Genomic DNA, 24,589 nt, shown 5'->3' on the forward strand with positions numbered 1-24,589 from the left:
CTGGTAAATGATATTTTTGTTGCTGCTGATCACCAACAAATGGTAGCCCAATGTGGCATGGTTAACTCTTCTTGAAGTTACAGTAGAACTTTGTGCTATATCTATCAGAACATGGTCTTCTTTAGTTGGGAGATTCAAAATTACTGTTCTATTTTACTAAGGTGATAGTTATTTTTAAACTATTTAGTTCATCTTGGTTTAACTTTGGTAGATTGCATATATCAAGAAATTCATCCATTTCTTTAAAGTATTCCAGTTTGATTCAGTACACTGTTTAAAAGTATATTATTATGAGTATCTGAGTTTCATAAGTGTTTATTTTTATGTATCTCTTTTCTTACATAATTTATTAATTTGGATATTTTCTGCATGCTTTGGTTCATATTACATGTTTTCTCTTATACATAGGTGTTACCTCTTAAACTTAAGATTTGTATATTAATAACTAAAAAAAAACATATAGGTTAGGTAGTTACTAAGAGACAGACAGAGAGGATATCTTTCCAAGAACAGGGAATAGACTTTTATGAAGTGGTAAAGTGAAAACTAAAATGGTAGGATTGTATGGAGAAAAGGATGGAAAGTGAACATAAAGGGCAGAATATGGGAAGGAGAAAGTAACACTAAAAGTCTTTTTTAAAGCTGCATGAAATTCTACTGTTGCAGAAATTTCCCAAAATATAAAAATATATGAAAGGGGATTAGAAAAAGCAACTGTGGGGGGATGCAACATTTGGACATCTTACACCGAAACAAAATTCTCCAGTTTACTGAATGGGTTACATCTTGTTGAGTGGTTGGACAAAAAACTACAGACATCCCCAAACATCATGACTATTTCCAATGCTATTTGATGTTCTCCATAATCTGACAATAAGGTCCTATTGCTTAAGAAATACCTCACATCATCAAACTTGGAGAAATCAAGCTGATCCTCAACTACAAGTTTTACCCCTACTGACTAGTGTTTATGATTATGGAAGTTATTTTACATGGTACCAGAAGTGAAAAGTTAGCTACAATATCAGCTAGAACAAACCCTATATCCTACAACAGAAACTTATCTTTAAGGTGTATTGGTGAAGTAGTAGTACATATATCAAGGGAATTACCAAGCATTTTTTTTTATTTTTCGAGACAGGGTTTCTCCGTAGCTTTTGGTTCCTGTCCTGGAACTAGCTCTTGTAGACCAGGCTGGCCTCGAACTCACAGAGATCCGCCTGCCTCTGCCTCCCGAGTGCTAGGATTAAAGGCGTGCGCCACCACCGCCCGGCTTACCAAGCATTTTTAAGTCCATGAGATAAAAACTATACCTCAAATGGTAAAAATGTGAGACTAGATAAGTCATGGGCCTTAGAAGAAAGCATAATAATTTTAATATGCTAAAGGAAGAGAGCAATAAAATGACTCCTAATGATATATTTCTATACACATAGATAAGAACATTATTCAACTTTCATCACAGGTGCTTCTTATAGTAGATACTAATTAACACAAAAGTAATAACTGAGCAATGAGCAGAGAGTTATATTTTGGAGCAGTCATCCCTGAATGAGATGTCTTTATCAAACCCCTCCCCTCAACACCCAGAAATATATTCATCTTGGGCTATTTCCACTTCCTGTTAACAGCTCTCCTTGGCATGTATCCCAGTCCACTGGTATTTCTAACATCTTGAATTCTCCAAGAAAACCCAGGCTTCAACTTCACAGATTCATGTAATGCCCTCTCTACTTGGCTTCCATTCAGGCACGCCCCTGACAGATGCTGGCCTCATCAGTTTTCTTTAGGCTTGGAGGTAAATTCCATTAACCCATGTCTTCTGTCCTTAACTCTAAAGCCAAAACAACATGAATGAAGCTGTTAAATTCTGCTGCTTTCTGGGATTCGTAATTACAACTTTACCAGTTTTCTGTTTTCCTTTACTGCCTAAGGTTATATCTCTTTGAACTTGTTCTTTAGACAAGGCTGGCCTCAAACTCTGAGATCTTTCATCTTTTGCCTTCCTAGTACTGGGATTAAAGGTGTCTAGCACCATACACAGTTCTATGCTTTTCTTTAGTCATTTTTCACAAATTGAAAGTTTAGTTGGGTAAGATCATACTCTGAGTTACTATTCCCTATATTCCATTTATCAATCCATTTATCTCCTTGAACATAGGATTTAGATCCATTCGATTTCTAGATGCTCCTTTTTTTCATCAAAATTTACATTTTTTTTAATTTACCCTGGTCAGCTTGCTCCTTTTAATTATAAATCTTCAATAGAGTTACTACTAATATACATATGGCAGAGTCTATGCTAGGCTATTCTGACATTTCTCTGTCAACATAATTAATCCAAAACAGTTTAATTTAGCCCCAGACAAACTCTTTGAACAAGGGCTAAAGGCAGCAACTTCCCTTACCAAAAATATCATAAAGGTGATTTCTTGGAAACATACTAAAATTCTCTGAATCCTCTTGAGCTATATCTTAACACTTCAAATCATTATAGTACCATTTTTCCATGTTCCTACTCATATGCTCCATTAAGCAGTGCTTAAAGCATTCCACTGCTTTCCTGATTCAAAGTACTATAGTCTGTATTACTCCAAACAACAGCATGGCCAGGTCTATCACAGCAATACCCCACTACACTGGTAAAAACTTCTGTCTCAGTAAGGGTTTTATAAGGCTCTGAAAAGACAACATAAACATGGAAGCTTTAATAAAGGAAAATGATTTAATTGAGGTGACTTGTTTACAGTTTCAGAGGTTCAGTCCATTATCATCAGCATTGGTAATACGCAGGCAGACATAGTGCTGGAGCTGAACATCTTGACTCAGCAGTAACAGGAAGTTGACTATCAACCTGAGTGAAACTTGAGAAAAAGAGACCTTGTAACCTATAGTGAAAATTCTAATTGGTCTTAATAGTAAAGACTCAGAGTCAGTATCAGTGGATAAAAGCTGTAAAATCAGAGAAGCAGAGCAGCCAACTACTAGTTCTTACCTCTATGGAAACCTCAGAACCCGGGGAACAAGACTCTATTAATATACATCCTCAAACTGAATAAATCCTTGGGTTCCTGTCTCCTCTTACCTTATATTCCTCTCTGTTCAGTCATATCATTTCCCTTCTCTACCTCCCTAGTTTGGGAATTAAAAACATGTGACTCTCAAGTACTGGGATTAAAGGTGTGAGCCATCAATGCCTGTTTCTGCTTCTCTTTGAGACTGGATCAACGTAGTGTAACCAAGGCTAGTCTTGAACTAACAGAGATCCATCTGCCCCTCCCTCCTGTGAGTGATGGGATTAAAGGTATGTGTCTCAACTGCCTGGCTTAGCCTCTACAGCTAACTAGTGGCTAACTAGTGGCTTCCTCCACCCTCTGATCCTCAGGCAAGCTTTATTTGTTAAAGCACTAACAAAATATTACAACAGTCCACCCCCACAATGACACATTTCTTTCTTCCTCTAACAAGTCCATAACATCTAATAATGACACTCACTTTGGAGTTGAGTTTTTTTTTTTTTCAAATAACCATGCCAACCATTCACCATGGTAGGACTCATGCCCGGAAGTTTTTTCTCCAACATGCAATGCATTCCATTTCTTTGTGAGTATGTGTGTATACTCTTTTTTGTTGTGATTTTTTGGCTTATTGCTTGTTTATTTTTAAGTTAGTTTGTTTATTTTGAATTTCATTTTTGTTCCAGTTTTCACAATTGTTTTTTTCTTTGAGAACAAACTAGAAAGAGACAAAATCTGATTCTGGGTGGATCACAACATAAAAAGATCTTGGGAGGATTGAGAAGAGGAAAGTATATGATAAACACATATGTAATAAATTAATAGAAGAAATGAAAAAAAATACTCACAAAACTGATTACATTGAAATGGCATTTTGTATATCATTAGCTTAGAGTAATGGTATACATAAAAATGGGATAATACTGAAGATCAGAAGAACATGAATATTATACTTGTGTATTAACACTTATGATATCACCAACTATGTAGTATTTATTATTAAGACCTATAATTTTTTTAATGTTTTGGATAGTTCCATACAACAAAATAATATTATTTGACCTTTTAGTTCATATAAGAGAAAGTACCTACTATTCCTTCATCATTATTTTGTTCATTTTCAACATATCTTCTTTTTTGAATTTTTAATTGATTTAATCATGCCAGACAAATTTGGCTTGAAACTCACCAGGTTGTTCAAACTTCTCACCCTTAAATACGATTCACTATGATTCTCCTTTCGTATATTAATGTTTTGAAGATGGATTAGAATATTCTGTGAAGATTAGTTTAAAAATCTCTTTTCTTCAGCTTGCTATAAATACAGGCAATTGTGGATGAAAAAGGAAGCAAATAGTGACAGCTTTGACTAGCATAAAACCAAGAAGCAGTCTGTGTGTGCATTCTACAGCATAATGTAGAAAATTTGAAATGTGAGAAGAGTAGAAGCATTGATATTTTAAACTTCAGTCTAATAAAAGATAGAAGTATTACAATAAAACAACAATACATAATTACTTTAAATACTGTTAATATGTGTAAAGAAAATTTGTTTAAGAAAGTCTAATATAGACATCCATGATCAAGGAAATCTCATAAAGTTTTCAACTTTGTTAAAGATACAAACCAAGAATCACTCTAAAATACAAGTGGATAAAGAGTTTTGTGATTTAACAGTAAAATAAATATTCTTAAAATATTTTAAAAAACATTTTTTACAATTTTTAGTGTTCTAAAATTTTTAAATAGTTAATCTACTGAGCTGATACATATTTTAATAACAAATAATTTCCACAGAACATGTGTTTTTATTTATGTTGAACCAGAGCCGTATTTGTAAAAGACATATACAGATTTTCATAAAGTAGTGGAATAAATTGGTGAAAGAAGGTAAACCATCATTTCACTTGAGCTCTGTTTGAAGCCAATGGAATAAAATATATCAAATTAGTTATAAATAGGAGGAAACAGACACTCAGAGACACAGATATAAATATTAGAAATAGACATTTCTAGGCAGAAACATGACCAAAGGGATATTATTAGGTTAGGTAGTATATATTTCCTTCTATCAAAGATAAATGATACCTTAGAATAAAAGGCTTAAAATTGAGGTAACTGTAAAAATTGTATTGAATGACATAACCAGACCCAGAAATACAAACACAGCATATCTTCTTCTACATGTGGATCATAGTATAGAAAGGCCGAATAATGTAAGGTGGGAATTCCAAGCAGACAGATGAGGATAGAGTAGACAGAGTCAAGGAAATGCCATATTGCTGCCAAAGGAGACAGACACCCAAAACCTTACCAGTAAACCATGAGCCTCATTGTAAAATACAAGGTAATAGAAATGGGTTAATTTAACATGTAAGAGTTAGCTAAAAATATGCATAAGCTATAGGCCAAACTGTTGTAATTAATACAGTTTCTGTGTGATTATTTGGGTCTGAGTGGCCAGGAAATAAACGGGCTGCCTTTAACTACAACATTCATCCCTCTCAATACTCCCATATATCTGTCTCTGTTCTCCTTTAAAACCATTGCCTCTTTTCTCAGTGATTGTTTTTACATCTACATATGTATATACATATATGTTTCTAAATATAATATGCTCAGTCATAATGCTGTTTGCATGTATTCTGGAAGAGGGAACAGAAAGACTGTAAGAGCTACATCACCAGAGAGTTTTCTGTGAGAATGTGTATTCTAGTAATGTCAGAAGCTGCTGCCATGAAATTTCACCAACCTGACTGCCTAAAAGTGGACTAAACAGGGACAATAGACATGCCAAAATGCACAGGAAAGAGACCACAAAATCTCAACCGTACATAAAATGCAGGCAAGGAGTTTGCATTATCAATATCCATAGCCTGTCTATCTCAGTACAGAGAAAAATCTATTATGTTATAAATTGGCTGAGAAAAAGAAATTCAGAATGAGAAAGATCATTATTTAACTGTAATAAATCAAATTCAATGCAACAATTATGCAAAACAGAGAATTTGGGGAGTAGGTATACCCCTGTTTGATCAAGCATTTGTAAGAAGAATACAATCATGTTGATGATTCCAATGCTTCAGACTAATGGGATTGATTAAGTCAGGCATAGGGGAATGACCAAGCCTTACAGAGTTATGAGTATGGATAGCTAAAAACAATGTGTACAAAAGTACAGAAATTGTTTGCCTTTAGCTAGATGACTGAAGGATCATGAACCCCTCAACCTTTCCCCTTATGGAGATCCCTACTGAGACTAACCTTCCTCTTCTTCCATGTTCTATACAATAACCATACTGATTATCCCAGTTATTGGTGTGTGTCTACCCAAATGGATGGTCCACATGATCTAGCTTTATGCTACTTGCATCTGTCTTAATTTTGGCTTGTTTTTCATTATTTTAATATTAAGGTTATGATTATATAATCTCTTCCCTATCTTTATTCCAGCCCTTCCATTGCAATTCCCCACCCCCTTGCTATATGTTGTCTTTCACATTCATAACATCTTTATCTTTAATTGTTGCACAGTATGTATGTATGCTTATACATACATAATCTTAAATATATAAGTGCAACCTGCTCAGACTGTATAATAGTAATTATATTTATATGTATATCTTGTCAAGTAATGGCCTTTACCCTGGAGAAAACTGTTTCTCCAGAGTTCAGAATTCCTTAGACTGTCTATCTTAATCTTCTTTCACTCCTAGTCATGTTGTAAGCACGCGGTTGGATGAGCCTTGTCAGGAGAAAATTTGTCAAATATACAAAGCCTAGAACATATTATATTCAAAGTGTTGTAGAAAAAAAAATTCAGCAACCAAGAATATATGAAATCTTTCATAAAAGAAAGATTTTGCCAAAAAAGTAGAAATTTAATGTGAAACAGCATATTAAGTATTATGTCAAATTATTCAAGTTAAAACAAAACTAATACTAAATGTTTTATGAAGCCATACTAGAGTATATAACTCCCTGTAATAATAAATGTGTGAGAAACTGCAGAAGAATATAATATTTTAATAGTTAATTATAGATCATTTAACATAATAATTGAATTAACAAAATTATTAAAATATTACATTAAAGATGCCTACTTAATATATAGCAGATATAAATTTGAAGTAAACCACATAAATAATGGAGACAAAACAACAGTCAAATTTTTTGAGTTTTTTGTCTATGAGTAAAGCAAATTTAGAAGCTAAAAATAGAAAAGAAAAATGTAGGATAATTTGTGTGGCCCCATAGCAACCACAAAGGACATACCAAAAAATAAAAGAGAAAATAACAGTCCCAGTATTTCATAACAAAAGAAAGAAACAAAAAAAAAGTCATGGGGAAATAAAATATGACAAAATAAATAAAAAAATACATGAAAATTAATAAAACAGCAATAAATCATTCCATATTTATTTTTAATTTTAATATAAATGGGTTAACTTCCCCAAACCATATCTGGAGTCTGAATAGATAGAAAAATTAGACCAAAGTATATGTGGGCAAGATAATCACTTCATCACTAAGGGTATATTATAGAATGAAAGAAAAAAATATAAAAATACATTATATACTAATAAACTTTCCATTTGTTTCCAGACTTTGGTTGAATGAAACATGTTGCCTTGCCACAACTTCCATGCCAAAAAATGCTAAATTCTTAGGAACTGAAACTGTATTATAAGCCAAAGTGAATCTGTCCTGCTTTTACCTTTTCTGTCTAATATGTTTCATGTATGATGGTTCTGAGAATGATCGGAAACTGGTTCTGGAAAACTGTTACCGTGCTATTTCCTGATAATGTGCTTCAGAAGCATTCAGAAATGTTGTGTGGAGAAAAGGTAGACATAGGCTACAGAAAGACTCGTTATCTTTAAGAAGAATATAATAGAAACTTTCCTTGGGAACTTGGAAAGTGAACACCAAAACAGATGTGAAAAATAAAGAATGTTTTCCAAGAAGTTTCAGAAAGGAATGCAAACCCTATTGGGAACAAGCCTAGAAACAATTTTTATTGTGTCATTTTCAACACTGTTCACTTTTTATTCATACCCCAAGAGTTTGTGAAAGGCTTCACTTAAATTTGGTGAACAAGTGAATTTGGTGGAGGAAATATTAAGATAGTTCAGTAATCCCAATATAACATGATTACTGATAATCTCTTTGAACAAGGCTTATACAAGTTGGCAGTGAACAGCCAATAATACAGATTTTAAAAACTTGAAGTTTTGCCAGAAAATTTTCAAAGCTTTGTTCAAGGAAGTAGATAGCAGCAGCTAAAGAGGTTCTTGTTAATTAAAAGTCATGTATTTTAGACTAAGACAACTGGAAAGAAACATGGAAGGAAAATTTGTACCTCTTCTAGCTCTAACCACCAGAAATTTTAGGTTATAAATTGTAACAAATATTAAGAATAAATACATTTATATAAGATAGATATAAATTATTATATAATGATGAAATTTTCAGTTCATTAGGAATAAATAACAACTATAAATCTATATGCATGAAACTTTGGAATTTCATAATTTCAATGGTAAACCAATATTATCAGAAAAAAGATAATAAATAAAACTACTATAATATCATGAGATTCCAAAACCCCACAGTTACTCTGTATAAAATACTGGCATAAAATAACAAAGCAGTAGAACTGAATGCTAAGAATTAAAGAACTAGGAAAAGAAAAGCAAATAAAGTCCCAAATCAGTACAAGGATAGGAATTATGATGATGATGTTCGAAATAATAGAAATAGTGAATGGACACAAATCAAGGAAAAGGTTTTGTTTTCATACGATTAGAAAGTTTAACAAACTCTTAACTAAATTGCAACAGCCAACCAATGACTTAAATAAATTAAAATATAAATTAAAGGATTAGAATTAATGCCACAAAGCCTGAATGACTGTAAGACATCTATATTAACAAGTGCATTTCATGTTTATCTAGAAATGAAGGAGGACAGGTTTCATGATAATCTTGGCTCAGACTGAGACTTTCTCCCTCCTTGTTGTAGCTCTGCAGAATATAATGTTCTGTAGATTGTACCCAGAGATAATGAACTGTTCTTGAATACCTTAGGCCCACTACTTTTCCTCCCTGGAAAAGGATGTTGTGTAAGACTTGTGTTTTTTTTACACAACCAGTTGGGCAGCAAGGATAAATGCAAGGGAATGCTTTCATGATCCACAATGCTAAGTGATGATGATGATGTCTCGTATATTTCCAGCATCCTTCTATTTCTGTATCTGATTTGTCATAGAATTTAGGTTTCCTATAGTGATTCCATCCTATTTGTGAATAAGAAACTTGCTTTCCATGATTTGTGTTTTCTTTTAAATCAAGAGTGAAAAGCATTTCTATAATATAGAAGGAAATATTTTTAAACCATAAAACTAATCAAAGATCTATGCAAAACTAAGATTTTTTTAAAAAAATATTTTTTAAAGAAATTCATTTACTTTTAAATTGAAATCTGGACAAGGTCATTCAGTATGAGGAAATGGGTTCCAAAACTTTGTTAAAAGAATCAGAGACAGCTCCTGTTCCCCTTGTTAGGAGTCCAAAAAGAAGGCCAAGGTACACAATTCTAACATATATTCAGAGAGCCTAGGTCAGTCCCATGTAGGTTCCCTGGTTTTTGTTTCAGTCCCCATGAACCCCTATGAGCCCAAGTTATTTGATTCTGTGGGTTTTCTTGTGGCATCCTTGTCCTCTCTGACTCATACAATCCTTCCTCTCTCTCTTCTGTAGGATTCCCAGAGGTCTGCCTAATGTTTGACTGTGGGTCCTTGGATCGGCTTACATCAGTTGGTGGGTGAAACCTCTCTGACAACAGTTGGGCTAGGTATGAACCAATGAACACAGCAGAATACCATTTGGAATCATTGCTTTTCCTTTTCTTTTTTTTTTGGCGGGGGGGGGGGGTCGATACAGGGTTTCTCTGTAGCATTGGAGCCTGTTCTGGAACTACCTCTTGTAGTCCAGGCTGGTTTCAAACTCACAGAGATCCACCTGCCTTTGCCTCCCAAATGTGGGAATTAAAGCTATATGCCATCACCACCCAGCAGGAATGATTTTATTGAATTTTTTAATCTAGCAATATGAATTTTTTTTAAAATAAAACAAAAAAACTATCTTTTTTCTTTTTACATACCAACCCTTGTTCCCAATCCCTCCTCTCCTCCCGTTCCCTCAAACTTCCCTCACCCACACCTCCTCAGAGAGGGTAAGACACATTGCTTTGAGGAAAGACCAAGGCCCTCCCTACTGTATCTAGGCTGAGTAAGGTATCCCTCCAAAGAGAAAGGGTTGCAAAAAGCCAGTACAAACAGTAGGGATAAAACCTCTTCCCAATGCCTGTGGCCCCACAGTCTGCTCCAGTCATATTAAACTGTCATGCACAATCAAAAGGCCTAGTGTGGATGTATGCTGGTTTCTTCCCTGTCCAGCCAGAGTTGGTGAGCTCCCATTAGCTCAGGAAAACTGTGTCAGTGGTTGTACCCATCATGGTCTTGACCTCTTTGCTCATAATCTCACTCCTTCCACACTTTGACTGGACTTTGGGAGTTTAGCCCAGTGCTCCCCTGTGATTTCTGCCTCTGCTGGATCAATCTGACTTCAGGGCAAGGCCATTTTGGGCACCCTCTCCACTAATGCTTATGGTCTTAGCTGGAGTCATTTTTGTGGATTCCTGGGAATTTCTCTAGTACTATGTTTCTTGCAAGTCCCATAGTGACTCCTTCAATCAAGATATCTCTTTCCTTGTTCTCCATCTCTGTCCTTACCCCATCTTTACTAACCCAATCCCTTAAATTAACCTCCCCTCCCCTTCTCCCTTCCCTCTTCCCATCAGTCCCCACCCCATGCTCCCAATTTTGTCAGGAGGTCTTGTCTATTTACCCTTTCCATATATATAATTTCCATATATATAATTTCCATATATATAATTTCCATATATATATATTATGTATATATATGCTATTCTTGGGGTTCTCCTTTTTACTTAACTTCTCTGGGGTCATGGGCTATAGGCTCGTTATCGTTTTCTTTACAACTAGTATCTCCTTATGAGTGAGTAAGTACATAATATGTTCATCTTTCTGGGTCTGGGTTAACTCATTTAGGATTTTTTTTTTCTAGTTCAATTCATTTACATTCAACTTTCAAGATGTCATTGTTTTTTTATTTTTCTTTTCGTTCTTTGAAACAGGGTTTCTTTGTAGCTTTGGAGCCTGCCCTGGAACTAGCTCTTGTAGAACAGGCTGGCCTCAAACTCACAGAGATCCACCTGCCTCTGCCTCCCAAGTGCTGGGATTAAAGGCGTGCACCACCCCTGCCTGGCGATGTCCTTGCTTTTTACCACTGAGTAGTATTCCATTGTGTAAATGTACCAAATTTTCTTCATCCATTCTTTGGTTGAGGAACAAGTTCTGACTATGACAAACAATGTTGCTATAAACAAAGGTGAACAAATGTCCTTGTAGTTTTATTTATCATCCTTTGGGTATATACCCAAGGAGGTATTGCTGGATCCTAAGGTAGGTCGATTCCCAATTTCTGAGAAACCACTGTACTGATTTCCCAGGTGGTTGTACAAGTTTCCATTCCCACTAGCAATGGAGGAGTTCCCCTTACTCCATACCCTCTCCAGTATAAGCTATCTATCATCGATGGTTTTAATCTTAACCGTTCTGACAGATGAAATATGTTATCTTATAGTCATTTGACTTGGATTTCCCTGATTGCTAAGGATGTTAAGCATTTCATTAAGTGTCTTTCAGCCATTTAAGAGTCTTCTGCTCAGAATTCTGTTTAAATCTGTACCCCATGTTTAATTGGATTATTTGGAATTTTAATGTCTAATTTTTTGATTTCTTTATGTATTTTTGAGATCAGTCCCCTTTCTGATGTGGTAAAGATCTTTTCCTATTTATAGGCTGCCTTTTTGTCTTATTGACTATGTCCTTTGCTTCACAGAAACTTCAGTTTCAGGACGTCCCATTTACTTATTGTTGCTCTCAGTGTCTGTGCTAATGGTGTTATATTTAGGAATTGATCGCCTGAGCCCATGCATTGGAGGCTATTTTTCACTTTCTCTTCTACCAGGTTTAATGTGCTCAGATTTATATTTATGTTTTTAGTCCATTTGGACTTGAGTTTTGTGCATGGGGATAGATATGAATCTATTTGCACTTTTCTACATGTTGATATCCAGTTATGCCAGCACCATTTGTTGAAGATGCTTGCTTTTTTCCATATTACAATTTTAGCTTCTTTGTCAAAAATCAGGTGTTCATAGGTGTGTGGATTAATATCTGGATCTTTTATTAATTTCCATTGGACAACCTCTCTGTTTTTATGCCAATACCAGACTGCTTTTTTTAACTGTAGTTCTATAATAGAGCTTGATGTCAAGGATAGTAACGCCTCCAGAAGTTCCATTTTTTGTACAGGAATGTTTTGACTATCCTGAGTTTTTTGTTTTTCCATATGAAGCTGAGTAATTTTCTTTTAAGGTCTGTGAAGAATTGTGTTGGGATTTTGGTAGAGATTGCATTGAATCTATAGATTACTTTTAGTAGGATTGCCATTTTTATTACGTTGATCATGCCTATCCAAGAGCATGTAAGATTTCCATTTTCTGGTATCTTCTTCATTTTCTGTCTTCAAAGACTTAAAGTTCTTGTCAAACAGATCTTTTACTTGTTTGGTTAGTGTTACCCCAAGATATTTTATGTTACTTATGGCTATTGAGAAGGGTGATGTTTCTATGATTTATTTCTAAGCTACTTTATCATTTGTATTTCATTGATTTTTTTTTTCATTGCCAGTCTCTGGGACGCCCGGCCTCTGGGTCCTGGCTGTCTATGCTTCCTGTTCTAAGCTGAACCTATCATTTATTGACCACTTTTACAATTTCTGTGCTGCCTATATCCCAGCACATCTTATGTGAGGAGTGTGTCCTACCTGGACTTTTCCCATTCTGCAAGGTATCTAGGAGATCATTAAACACCACTTCTTAAAATTCTTTTTGCTGAGTAAGATAGCACCCCCACCCAATTCCACTTATAGGAAATAGCCAAACAATTTACACAGACAGATATATAGCCATGAGAATACAAAAAATATCAATTATTACTAACCACCAGGAAGATAGTAACAAATACCACAATAAAGTATGACTTCATACTTCATAAAATAACTATTAAATAAAAGGAGAGAAATAATAAATGTTTCCAAAAACATAAAATGTTTGGAACCCATGACAATTGTCCAGAAAAATATAAAATTATGTTAACTATAGATAAATAGCACAGATATTCTTCAAATATATTAAAACGCAAAACAAGCATTTCTACTTCTGAATATATATCCACAACTAAGATGAAATCACAATCTTAAAAATATTTACTCTTATCCACATTAACTATAGCATTAGTGACAATGTTAATAAAATCTAAATTTAAAATCTGCATAATTAATGCATAGAAATCTATGGAAACACAGTTTAATTTTATAAAGGAACAAAAGAAACATATATCTCTATATATAACCAACGTTTTAATGTGGTCATTATCCAGTAATATAATAAATAAGACAACGAAGAACAAATAATGCAATAATATAAACAAAATAAGAAAAATTAAGTACAAATATGTGTTTCTAATTATGAGATATAGAATATTAAATAGCAAAAGTAATAGAAATATAGATTAGAGTAGTCATCTGTAGGTGCCATATTAGGGGAAGAAGGGATATTAATTTTTAATTAGTATAATTTCAATTATGTTAGTTAGGGTTTTATATATGCTCTGTAAAATGTTTTGAACATAAAAATTAACAGTACATATAACTTCTATAATTGTGTTTAAAGTTTAAAAATCATATGAGAAAATGTCATATAGTATAATATGGTTTCTAGACTTGTTTCCAGAAAATAAGTATTTTTCAGCAGAAAACCTACAGAGTAAAACTTTTGTACATCTGTATATAATTACAGGCTATAGATGAAAAAGTTAAGTAGACTTTATAAAGTCAAAATTAATGGTGTTTGCTTTCCTTATGTAGTTCCTATAGAGATCTACAGAAACAGAGTAACATACTGCATGTAAAATGGCTTTAAATTAGCTGTCCCGTTTGAATAATCAAGGAACTTCACTTAGCTTGCTAAATTTGGACAGTTATGTAGCCTCCATTCATTTCAATTTTCCCAGCTCTACAAATTAAGGTAATAACAATATTAAATGAGATAATATGATTAACGTATCTGACTCACAGTAAGTGTTCAATGACTAGCGGGTATATTATTCTCTCAGTATAGGTCATCTATATTTGTATTCCATTGCTCCTATTTACATCACCACCCATTGAGATGTTTACAATCATAAAGTTTTGTTTTATTATAGCTCCATAATTTAGCAATCATTTTTGGATCTCATAACATTTAAATTCCTTGAACATATCTGAGTGATACTATTTTCTAATGATAGTCAGCATTCCTTAGTTCACACATTTCATTTTAAGTGTCTATGTGAATACAGAGTCCAAGATGATCCAGTATAATCTCAGGGTCTTAAAGGTCCTTAATTTTAATTTCTTTCTAAAATCTAGGTTTCAATATATTATAACATATTCATGAGTTTGAAGGTTGAAGTTAAGTAGTATTTGTCAAAGTCAACATTATTTTTCCCACTGTAATATCAATACTAATACTTCTAGTTCTCTGTGAGAAGTGTATTTATAAAAAGTAATTCAGAATTTCATGAGTATCTTGTCATAATGTAAAGGTAAAATTTATTGGTTATTACAATCAAGCAATATGTATCTCAGTTATTTTAAAGAAAAGATAAAGCATATTGATTGTTTACTCTGGAACAATCACATAGTGAATAAACAGCACATTGAGAAACTTATTTTCTACAGCTATATTTATGCCATTTGTCAAAAAGTTATTATATAATAAAAGAGAACCTGTAATCTATTAATTGGAAAGATAAATACCATGTAGTTGAATTAAAAGGCATATATTTCCACATACTAGGCACCAATTTTTTTCATAATTATAATTAAAGTGCATCACTTACTTCTTCATTTCCATAGTTAATTTTTTCTCTGCTTCTACCAATAAAACACTGATATATGTAAGTATAACACATATGGATAATTTTAAAATAAATGTATAATACATTTATTAAATTATACAAAATTTACCCGCGTAATTACTATACAAATCATTGTTCTATGGAAAATCAAAATTAATGGGTGGAAGGATGGGTAGGTAGATGTATGTATGTATGTATGTATGTATGTATAGATGTATGTATGTATGTATGTATGGATGGATGGGTGGGGGGATGGCTAAAAGGTTGTATGCATACATGGATAAATAAATTTATGTATGAATTAATGGAAAGAGAAATAGACTAACTTACTGTAGGAAAGTAAAGAAAACCTATGATTTTCAACTTGAAAGCTGAAAACCCAGAAAAACCAATGGGGTAATTTGCCTTTCATCTGAAGATCTGAGAAACACCAGAGTTGAAACAAATCCTAATTTTTATGGAGAAAAAGGTGTATTCAAGTGCCCCAAGTCAATCATTGAGGGAGGCAAAAAGGAATATATTCTTTCCATTAGAGTCAAGTCATCAATAGATTTTAGAATATTATATCAAATTGAGAAAAGACAAACTGCTTAGTAAACATTTAAGTGTTAACATAGTATAAAAATACATAGATTCTCACAAAAAATGTTTAGTCTAAATATCTCAGAGCCCTTCTGATTGATGCATAAAATTATTTTTGCAATGATTAATTCCATTATAAAGAGTAACTGTTATTTCTTAGACATTTCTCCAGGACTAGGAAATTTAATGGAATTAATAAGGCAATCTATTTTACCTGGAAATTTACCCAGAATGGTATGTAGATGAAGAGGGCTGATGCTTGGATTAGAACTATTATGGGTGCTAACAAGAACATAGAAGGCTTATGTAGTTTTGAAGTGGTTCAGAATTTAACATACAGAAAATGTTAAATGCCATAAATGAAGCAGAGTTTGTAATAAACACACATATATATATATATGTTTAGGTTTGTTATTTACATAATTTATGTAAAATAATCAATAGGTATCTATATGTATATTCCAAAAATAATTATTATGTGTATGACATATGTATAAGAGGAAAGAATGATAATAGGTTGATCTAGGATCCATTATTACTTAGAAAAACTAACAAAAATGGAAAATAACAAAGCATTATTCTCTTATGTACTGAGTAATAAGGTTGTTAAATTACTGATGATGGTGTTGAAATTAAACTTCTTCAATTCAGGGACTCAGAGGGAAATGTGCATATTTTTATGGAATGTATTATGCAAACCATAAGAACTATACTTAGTAAAACTGAATTGTCATTTCCAAAATGTAATGTTAATAGAATAAATTCACCTGAGTTGACTCAAGAGATTTAAAAGTAACATTTCTCTACTAAGTCTTTGATATATGGACAGAACTTGTTAATTTTTTGGCAGAGTTTCTTATTATGCTTTCTACTGCAGCAGCAATTTTAATTTCAACTTCTTTTGTTATTAAAACCTAACATAATAGTGTGCTAATATTTTTGTAGATGCTGTTGTTTTGCAGAAGGTTAAACTATTTTATTGTTGATATCTCCATTAATTTAAAATTAAAATTGCTGTAGGGATAAGAAAAAAAAAGACTTTTAATGGAGCATAGCTTCTTAGACAATGATTGTACTGAATCATTATGTCAAGGGTGTATTAATTGGCTGAATGCAGTCATTTTTTGGCCAGGTTAATGTTGTGAAATTATTCTTACAAAAGGAACCATATGAATTTCCATTCTATTTCAATACTTTAAATGGCATTGAAATCCTAATGCAAAGTCTAAAAGAAAAAGCTGTAATATTATATGGATTAAAACAAATTTGGATGAAGGTTTTCAAACATTAATTTTAAATATTTTTTGTGAATGTTATCTATAAAAGCATACTTCCCAAATCCCTCCTGGGTGATTATCAGTGAATTGTTTAAAATGTCTATTGTGCTCTCCTTTCAAATCAGCTAACTGGCCATTCAGTAATTTTTAGCCATAGCCCTTGGGCCAATATCACATTATACCTCATTTAACTACCCCTGGCACCTTTAGAGCCATATTTTCACTTTTATTGAGTGAAACCTTCTGCTATATATGATAACCAAGTCAAATTATGGCAACAAATGCATAGCAGGCTAGAAATAGTGGGAAGTAGAACTAGTTATGGAAATCAGAAATTGTAGGAATAAGGAGGTATTATTTATTTTCTTACTTTAACTAATTTCTCTAAATATATTTGTTGTACAAATTCTAATTGTTCTTAATAAAATAAAAACCTGGAGGAGTCCGCTTTCAGGGGGTGAAACCTGAAGGAACAGAAAAGCATAACAGCCAGTCATTAGAGAAATCCTTTACCTCTACCAATGCTCAATCCAAAGTGGGCATTCTCTCATCATACTGCCTTTTCAGAATGTGACCTCAGATTGATGAAATCTTCAGACTGCATGCTCAGACTACCGCTCAGATCCTGTCTCTTATATTCCTCTCTCCACCCAGACATATCCTTTCTTGTATCCACCTCCCTAGTGCTGGGATTAAATGTGTGGGACTACCAAATGCTGGGATTAAAGGTGTGAGTCACTACTGCCTGGCCTCTAGTGGCTTAGCTCTGCGCTCTTATCATCAGGCAAACTTTATTTGTCAAAACACAAACAAAATATCACTACACATATTGGTGTTGTATGTATCATTTTGTGAAATTATCTATTAGAGAAAGTATTTTAAAACTAGTAATGCCAAATGCAAAGTCAAGTGTTCATGGATGCTCTCAACTTTTCAATAGTTATTGAATACTTCCTGTGTGTCATACAGTACATTAAGCATAAGTGAGTAAATATATCATCAGAGTTATGATTCTATTTATTAGCATTATTATAGAATGTAACAACTTCTATGAAAATACACAGTAGAATAAAATTAGGCAACAGCTCACAAGCAGCATAGTTATGACATCTAATCTTAGTTGTCTAGTAGACTAAATAAGGAATTATCTAAATCCTAAATCATTGACATTTCTAGGAGAGATACTGTTGGTCAGATTGTTTGAAGAGGGAAGACTCACCCTGAATCTGGGTCATCTTCTGGTAGGAGCTCAGATCAAAAGACATGGAAAAAGAAAACTGGAATTTTTTGCCTGCCTGCCTTCTCTCTTGCTGCAAAGTACTCCTGGTGCTACTTCTTTCCTTCACTGTTAGAACACACTTCTTCCACATTCTAAAGTAGACTGAATACCAGTAATCCTATGGTCTATTAATACTGGATTAAACTGCCAAGTTATCCAGCCTCATGGGTTCTTGACCTCTTTAGTGTTAAAAGGCCATTACTGAACTACCTGAACTATATAAGGCATTCTAATAATTATCATTTTAGTAAATATGCTCATTCCTTCAATTGTGTTTCTTGAGAGAAGCCTTAACATTACAAAAATGCTAGCATAAATGTGTTTAATTGTGGTATGTAGACAAAGGGTTTAGTAATTGCTCTACGGTATTTGAAGTTCATGCTTTAAGAAACATACATGAACTACTATGATATGCATGTAATGTGTCACTCAAGGATTCTTGTATTGATAGCTTGGACTTCAAAAAAATTATAATTGGAGATGGGACTTTCTTTTTTTTTGGTGGGTGCTGAGAATTGAACCCAGGTTCTCTGGCAGAGTAGTCAATGCTCTTAACCACTGAGCCATCTCTCCAGCCCCTGTGAGATAGTCTATTAAAGGATGCAATTGAACTCCATAGATCAATTAGACACTTGCTAATTGGCATGCATGTTAGACTTTGATTTCCTCTTTTCACCACATTGTCTCATTCTCTCACTTATACTCTGTCAGGCACAGGGTTCAGCCACTGAGTTCTTACTAAAAGAAGGACATATTCTATTCTCATAATCTTGTAGCTCAATATCTATTAACTACATGTCTCTTTTCTTAAAAAAGAGTGAATACTTCTAGTATTTCATTATTGTCATGTAATAGTGATTAAATGATGTTCAGAAGGTAGCAGTAATTATGGGTTTTGTAATAAAAATACCAATTAAGGTCAAATTGTCCATGCTTACAAATATACATTGCAGCCATATTGCAAAATCTGATGACTTGCACTAGTATGAATAACTGAATCACAGTCATAGGTCTTCTACTAGCAATGGGTCTGAGAGGATGAAAAGAAATTTCCTTTGTGTTATCACTTAAGATGTGTAGTCAGCCTAAGTGGCTGAGCCACTATGGGCTTTCTTTTGAACAGGTGCATGCTATCAATCTCATTGCTATCCCAAAATAGTATTTATAAATGAGAGAAAACATTCTAAAATGACTTGTACCTACCATAGTGAAAAAAATGCATGTGATTAATAGGGAATAGTTCCAGGCAGGGACGTATTTTGTTTTAGTAAAAACATCATGGGCCTTATGAAGCTGCTAAATTTAACTCTTTCTACAGAATAATCAGTGCAATGTTCTAATCATGGAATGAAAAATAATCACAGTAGATATCTCTGACTACACATTGGTTTTCAAATTTAAATTAACACTGAGAAATTTAAATTAAAACTGAAAATTTCCCATGGAAGATTCTTTAAAGTTGTATGTTTCTAATAATGACAAAAGGAAAAATATACTTAAATACCTAGTGCAATATTCCAGGGAATCTATGAGAGTGTCCTTAGTAAAGACTCCTAGTAATTGGGGACATGGAGCCTGAACTGGCAATCTCATGTACAGATTGGGACAATAAATCAGCCACAAAATTTTGACTTACAGTGTGTCCTGCCTGCTGAATATTCTCGGACTGGAACCTAGTAGAATCCTCATCAAAGAGACCAGGATGTTTCATCTGGCAACTGATTAGAACAGATGCAACTTCCTACAGCCAAATACTAGGCATAGCTTTGGAATCCTGAGGAAGAGGGGTAGGAAGGCTTGGAGGAAAGCAAAGGCCAGGAATACCACAAGAACACATCTCCACAGAATCAACTGACCAGGACACATTGGGACACACAGAGATCAGGGAGCTTGTAGGGATCTGACTTAGAACCTCTGCATTTATGTGATAGCTGAGTAGCTTGGTGTTTTTGTGGGACACACACACAAAAAAAAGCTACACTGGGTGCAGCAGCTCTCTCTGATCTTTTTGTTGTGTGTGGAACTCATTTGCTCCTACTAGGTTGCTTCATCCAGTCTTAATATGATGGCATGTGCCTAGCATTATTGCTGCATATTTTGACATGTTTGGCTGATGTCCCTGGGAGGCCTGCTGTTTTCTTAGAGTAGACAGAATGGGGTGTATCTGGGGGAGAGGGAAGGTGAGCTGGGGAGAGACTGAGTAGAGGGGAGGGAGGGAAAACTGTAATTGGTATATAATATATTTATAATATATTTTTGAGGTGGTAAAATTTAAACCTTCTATGAGCACAGACATATCAATTTAATATTTGAATTATTTCATTGTTTTGAAATTTAAACATTTAGTTACAAATAAAAGAAAGTAAATAGTATTTCCGAATAGTAAGGAATGACTTTTACCTTTAATCCAATTAGTAAGTATCTTTTGTACCCTCATTATTCTTAGATTAAACAAATATTTCATATGACATTCAAGATTCAGCATAGTGCCACATGGACGTATGTGCTTTTTCACACTGATTTTATTGTAGTGAATGCCTATTTAATAACTTTGTGTTTTGTTCATGCCTCATTGTAAATGTTGTAAGCACAATGTGGCAAAGAATGTGAGAGCACCAGGAAAGCAATCATTCAGTTGTAAGTCAAAGGATTTACTTACATGGCCTTAAAGCATTAAAAAAAAGTCTAGTTCTATTAAACACTTAATAAAGATATTTTGTTTAAACAAAAAGAGCTTTTGAGTTACATCAAAGGATCTTGTCAGTTTTTTTTTGAGATTATCATTTGATATTTGTAAACTTTCCCATTCATTTAGTGTTTCCCTTGAGAGATTTCCTTTATTGTGGGCCAAGCTTGCAGTCTTCTATCACGAATCTAAATGGATAAATGATTAATTTGTTCTTCAATGTTAGTATATTCATTTTGCTAAAATTTAATACTCAATTTTACAGTCTTATTGAAAGGAGACATTGTTCTATACTTTTTGTTTAAATTTTTCTCATTTTCTATTGCTGGAATTAGGTTAAGAGTGCCACCAAAATATAGATTGTAAAGTGCCCTCTCTCATTCTAATTATTTGACAGATCATGTGATGAATTGGATTCATTCCTAAATTTCTTTAAGCAATGTACCTGTGAGATCACTTGAACCTCAGTTGTGTTCAGGCCAATTGAAAGAAGTTTTCCTTCATTCTATTGCTGTTTTTGATATATGATTCCATATACTTACCTTTTAGGTCTATTTTATTAAGATGATCTCAGCATTTTATGTTTTTTAGAAATGCATCTATTTTGATAGAGTGATACAATTATTTGGTTCTTGCATTATTGGGGTGGGAGGTCCTTCTGTCTGTGTTGCTTTTATTGGTTAATGAATAAAGATACTGGCTTGGCCTGTGAGGGCAGAGTCTAGCTAGGTGGGGAAAAATGAAGTGAATGCTGGGAGAAAGAAGGCAGAATCAGGAAGATGCCATGTAGCCATGCTGGAGACAGACACTTGGTATAGAATTTCACCCAGTAAGTCACAGACACATGACGATAGTTTAGGATATAAGAATTAGTTAATAAGAAAACCTGAGCTACTAGGCCAACCAGTTTATAATTAATGAAGACCTTTGTGTGTTTTGTTGGGACTAAACAGCTGTGGACTAGGTGGGGGGGAAAAATCAGTAAAAAAATGGCGTCAACGTGGACAACTATATCCACATAAAACCTGAGAAGGAGTGGGAAGTAATTCTGGACATAAAAAAAACAGAGTAAAGCATGGCTTCTTGGTAGCAGCATTTTCTCAGGTGAGTTCTGTTTGTTAGAGGCAAGCACATCTCATTTAAGATAGGGTTTATGACTCAGCTTAAGCTATAAAAACTTGCAACTGTTTTAAGAGAACCTATCAGCAAACACTTAAATGGTGTTTATGATTATCCAACAGCATGCATGCTTCTTGGTGGCGGCAGAGACCTTGAGTTGTGGCAATAAACATGGTTCCAGCCGGTACCACCAACATGAAGCTAGACTCTCAGAAAGCTAAGAAATGGCTTTAATACTAGCTATATTGTTTAGCAAATTAAAGACTCCTAAAAGACATTTGATAATAAATGTTGCCGGATTAATTCAACATATGCATTTTGAAAATTCTTTGACTCTAAAATTTACGTCAAAAGATATGTTACTTTGGAAGTGTGTTTCCACAGGAAGTGAAGGACTGTGGATTCATTGTGCATGAAGAAAAATCAGGTTAGACCAGGAAAGACCCCCTGAAGAATCTCCAATAGGTTCTACATCCAGAACAGTTCAAAGACTACTGGCTGAGATGATCAAGCCTCACAGAATACTGCAGTCAGGACTTGATCATAATTTTAAATTTTCTTTAGGTCCCCATAAGTTTATCAGTGCCTCCAATCATCAGGAAATAGCCTATAAAACTATGCCCACATTCCCAAAAATTGTATTATAGATATTTATCTTTGTTTAGAGTGTTGGTTACAAGTTGTTATGGGTAATGGTGTGGAAAAAAAGCTAAACAGAGATTAGATTCAGAATTTTTGTTTTGAAAAAGAAATTGGTGGAAATTGCTGTGAGACAATGGTTCTGTACCATGTCACTTATATTGTATTGTTTTAATAAAACTCTGATTGGCCGGTAGCCAGGCAGGAAGTAGAGGCAGAGCAACCAGAACACGAGAAGTCTGGGAAAAGAAAATAGTCAGTTTGCAGTTGTAATCCAGATGCAGAGGAAGTAAGATGAGAACACCTCACTGATAAAGGTTCCAAGCCACATGGCTAACACAGACAAGAATTGTGGACTAATTTAAGATGTAAAATTTAGTTAATAAGAAAGCCTGAGCTACTAGGCCAACCAGTTTATTACTAATGTAGACCTCTATGCATTTCTTTGGGTGGGCCTGAACAGCTGTGGGACCCTGTGAGACAGAAACCTCAGTCAACACATTGTTCTTAATACTTCTAAAATAATTATCTTTCTTACCATTAGAGCTACAGTGGTGGTTTCTCTTTGATGCTTTAAGTACTCTAATATAGGACCCTTTTAATGTTTTTGTCATTGTGGCTAAAGGATAATCAATTTTATTGTCTTCCACAAAGAAATAATTTGCATCATTTTATAATTTTTTATTATTTTTTCTATTTTACTATGTTTAAAATTTGAACTTTAATATCTGCAACCTCCATTTTGCTTGACATTGCTTTTTATAATATTTTAACATAGACTCTTAACATGTTTTTAAATAATTTTTATTACTGAAAATTTCCCGCTAAGCAAATTTTGTATTGTCATATAAATTTTGCTGTCTGTTTTCATTTTATTACTCTCAAATATGTTTTTCTTTTTTTGTAATTTCTTCCTTGGTGTCCTGGTAATTTCAAAATACAGTTTAATTTTCTCATATATTTTAATTATCAAATTATCATTAGTTTTTAGTTGTAAATATAGTCTATTTATTTGCAATTTCAAATGTATATACATACATTATACTTTTATATAATATAATGGCTTAAAATGACAGCTCAAAAATAAAAAAAATTGATTTGTCATAGTTCTACAAGCTTTGGAGTGCAAGATCACCATATCAGCAGACAGTATTTCATAAAGACCTGCTTCCCCTTAGGTAGTATTTTCTTTCTGTTTTCTCACATAGTTGAAAGGGCTAGTTAGTTATTTGTTTTCTCTTTCATATGGGTAGTGGGTTTAATCATTAATATTCCTCTTGTGATCTAATGTGTATCAGTCCTGTTGTGTCTAGAAGACATTTTCCATGGTGTTCCATCACCTCTGGTTTTTAAAATCATTCAGCTTTTTCTTCTGAATAATTCTGAGTCCCGGGGGTAGGATTTAAGGAAGACATCTAATGTCAGTCTGAGTGTTCCAAGATCTTTCAGTCTTTGCATACGGTCAGACTGTGTGTCTCTGTATTTGTTCCCATCTATTGCAAAGAAGAATCTTTTCTGATGATGGCTGAGCAAATTATAAGAGAACATCATTAGGAGTCATTTTGTGACATGTATTATATATTATTTATATTTATATCATAAATACTGCCTGTATTTATGCCAAATCCATGATGTTCTTATTACTACATCTCTGAAGTACAACATTATAGTAGGGATGTTTATATATGCAACAGTTCTTTTATTAGTAAGGATTATTTTAGCTATCTTGCATTTGTTTTGTTTTGTGTGTTTGTGTTTCCTTTTGGAGGTAAAAATGGTTCTCTCAAGTTCTATAAAACTTTGTGTTGGAATTTTGATAGCAATAGGTTGACTCCGCAGATTGCTTTTGATAGGATGCCCATTTTCAGTAAGTTAATG

Source organism: Microtus oregoni, unplaced genomic scaffold (genome assembly GCF_018167655.1).
Source record: "Microtus oregoni isolate MIOR12 unplaced genomic scaffold, Mior012 000104F_ref0000108, whole genome shotgun sequence".
Classification (NCBI taxonomy): Eukaryota; Metazoa; Chordata; class Mammalia; order Rodentia; family Cricetidae; genus Microtus; species Microtus oregoni.